Consider the following 3,921-nt stretch of genomic DNA (forward strand, 5'->3'; position numbering starts at 1 on the left):
ACTGCACTAAACTAACATTCTGTTACATTATATTACTGATGGTGGTAACATTAGCAGGATACAAGCAAAGTGAATAGAAAGTATGTAGATCAGAGTAAAACAAAATGCAGTATTTATAAGGAACACAACAGACTTCCACTGCAGCAGCCATCAACCCACACTTAAGCCAGTGTTTTCTTAATTCAGCATTCTAGTCAAAAGGTTATTTATACATTTTTTTATCATCCTATCCAACTAAATTTTAACCGCAATCCACATATCTTTCACAGATTAAAAAATGCATAAATCAAGAATAAAAATTGATTCACACATTTTCCAATCTTGGATCTTGAAATGCATGAAAAGCTGAAAACATTTATAACCAGAACAGCTATTTCATATTTTTCAGTCATAATTGAACATGTAGGGGCTTAAGATGAGTCACAGTGATACAGATAAGCAAGGGTCACTGGAAGCCAACCTATAGTGAGAGAGCACTGTGATGGAAACAACATTGTTTCTGGGCCTTTGTTGAAAGATTACAGGTCCCTACTGATATGCAATATACAAACCATAAATCCATGTTTTTTTCCTTTTTCTACACTGATATAAACTGCTCCAGTAAAATAATTACCAGTGAGCTGCCTCAAATAACCCACGTAACATGTGCATTTGTTCAAGCCAATGGGAAAGTCCTTGTTGCAAAAATTTTAGCAACAAAAATGTGAGTGATTATCAGAATGTCCAACAAATACTTATAGACTGACATTTCTGCCCCTGAGAAAGCATGTACTTATTTTTAGTGCCACCATCCAGGCCGTCTGTCAAGGCTGACTAGAAAACATGGAGTAGCAGTACACATCAAGTCCTGGAGAGAAGCTCAGCTCTCAGACTTACAAGGAGCCACCTTACCATCTTGGTGTCATTAAGCCTTTAAAAATTGTGTAAGTGAAGGAGGGAAGAATGGGAAGCACTGGGGGCTTTTGTGCCTTTTGCTTATGTGTATTGCACTATACATTTTATTAAAAATTTACTGGCAAATCCCCCTTCAAACACTCCCTTTGATGTTTATATGTACAGAACAAAACCTTTAAACTAACTGTTTTTAATATCTTCACCAAGACCTTTATTTAATAAAGCAAATGTGAAATTTACACAGAACTGTGACCAAGGAGTTAATGCAAAATTAGGAGAAAATATTTGAGTTCAGTAGGTCTGTGTTCAGTAGTTTTGGAAATAAAGCAAACCAAGGTAGGGCTTGGCATTGACCTTCTTCATAGTATGGTCATTGTTGGGTTCAGCTGTTTGCACCACGTTTGTTTGCTCGGCTTGTATGTTAGCCAACAACTCAGGAATACTTGAAGAGTGTGGACAGATGATGGCAAGTTTGCCAGAACAACACTTCTCATTGGTATTTACACACTACTGGGTTCAAGCATGTCAGTGTTTTTAGAATTTGCCACTGGGAACACTGCTGACATTGCATCCCTAAAGGGAAATAATAAGGGTACAAACCATGATATGAGGTGTTTTAGGGCTATTCAACAGCAATATTCAATTTACAAATATATAAGCTTTAACATGGTAGAAAAAAAACACAATGATTCAAAAAACAGAAACTATTCCTATATAAGAAAATATATTACATGAAGCCAGAAGTATGGGCCTAGGACACAACTCCTTAAAAATGATATATTTCAATAAATGGCATACCTTGAGGTACCATATACCTTACACCTGATAGGTACAAATTGTTTATTATTCAAGGAATACCTTGGCAACCTGTGTAAGAACGCTGGATGGGAAATACTGCATTAGAGACATGCACATGTGGAAACCAGCCAGCCACATCCAATTCCCTCCCACCACAGTCAGCGTTCTTAAGCATATATTGGAGAGGGGGGCAACAATGTGTTGCTTTTATAGAGTACAGATACTCAGCTTTGGGGCTGGTTCAGAGAAACATTGGGGACATCAGTTCCTGAGTGGCTCTCCCTTTCCTATCTCTTTAACCACTGTGCTGGGTCATAGTGAACCATTATTTTAACATTTTGCAGCCAGTAGTAGTGTGTGGTATTTACCCAGCCCCATTAATTCCTTATGAGTGACCATGGGTGAGACGCTGCATGGTCTCAATTACAGACACAGTTTAAAGGGGTGAGGAAGCAGCGAACACACCGCAACCCTTATCACCTGCCTGAACTGGCCCTTAGAACCATGTGACAGTAGCAATATTGCAGCAGCATTTTCAAAGAGCTACAAATCTATCTTCTTGTATTTTTTTGTCTGCATTTTTTTAGGTCAGCCTGTCTTGAATGTTTTGATATAAGGTAATCTTCGAAAAAAACTTTCAGGTCTTCAGGCAGGCCCTGCTATAATTACTATATTCCAACTCACAGTAAATTAGCTTGATGGTCAATGGGAAGAATGTCACCCCTATAGATTTATGATATCTACACTAATACATATCTTTGCAGCTACAAATCACAGATGTGCCATATTCATTAGCAGTTATTTGAGAAAAATGAGTAGCTAGTTATTCAGTCGCTACAAATACTGAAAAAATGTAATTGCTTGCCCTTCTTTCTGTAAGGATGAGTTGTATATTCTGTATGCATGAGTTGGATATTGCATTGGTTTATAGACAACATATTAAGTGTAGAGTCCACTGTGTTTGAGCACATGTTGTCAGTCTAGCAGTACAATAAATTAAGGTCTCTTTTTTAGGTATACAAGCAAAAAGAACAAAAATGGAACATAATGCAGCATGCAACCCTTTAAATCTGATGATTTTGTTTAATGGCTTTATTTTTACTTTCTTTTATTTTCACCTGCTGATCATGTTCTATAAGATTCACTCACTCACTCACTCACTCACTCACTCACTCACTCACAGGAGCAGTGTTGTCACCCTAAGCTGTTCTTTTGAATTAAACTATATATATATATATATATATATATATATATATACCCTTTACCCACATCTCCCTAGGTAAGAAATATTTTGTAGTTTATAATTGGGAAGGATGGTAACACTGAGATTCCAGCTCAGTGCACAGGAAGATAGAATGACACACAATTTAAATCAAGACCAACAGCTAAAATGTACTTAGCCTAAGTATACTAATATATCTACCTCCACCATCCAAATACAGGTTAGGCACAATATATTTATCTTTTCTTTGCAGATTAAGGTATTACTTACCTGTAGAATGAGTTTAATTCCCATACAGATGTTTCAAACATGATATACCGCATATAGTGCAAAAATTGTAGTATTTCTATAGTGATGGACAAAATGACAGTGTAAGCACCAGATTTTAGAATTCTTCACAGTCTCTTAATCCAGTATTGCAGTGCTGCTCCTCTTCTAGGATATATGGCACCCAGCTTTGTTTAACCCACTTACTTTGAACCCAAAGTGTCCAGGTTTTGCTGCCCTATTCCCTGTTCCCACAGAAGAATAAGTGGCACTTCTTTCTGAAGTGTTTAGGATCATAGGATACTACAAAAATAAAAACAATACTATATATATATATATATATATATATATATACACAAAAAATTATATAATTATAAATATATTTTAAAAGGTGCCAGGGTGCTCCAAAGATAACCTCCAAGGGTAAACTAGATATGCAGTGCTAGGATTTAAGGTAAGGAAATTTTCTTTTCTTCTCAATTATCCATTTAATCTCACATTTTTTGTATAATAAAACAATTGTAACAGTAGCTGTTAGTATAACCTTTATACTGGTTTGACCATGCTCCCTTCTAAGATGAGAGGAATCCTTTAAGTGAAATTAATATCAGATGTCCCCTATGTTCCTATATATTTTCCACACCACTATGACTTTTAGTAACAGAATCCTTTTAAAAATAAGTACCTGAAATAGTGAACTGGCTTAATTTGAAAATTGTTTGGAAGCCTGCACCAACCAG

Source organism: Pyxicephalus adspersus, chromosome 4 (assembly GCF_032062135.1).
Source record: "Pyxicephalus adspersus chromosome 4, UCB_Pads_2.0, whole genome shotgun sequence".
Lineage (NCBI taxonomy): Eukaryota > Metazoa > Chordata > Amphibia > Anura > Pyxicephalidae > Pyxicephalus > Pyxicephalus adspersus.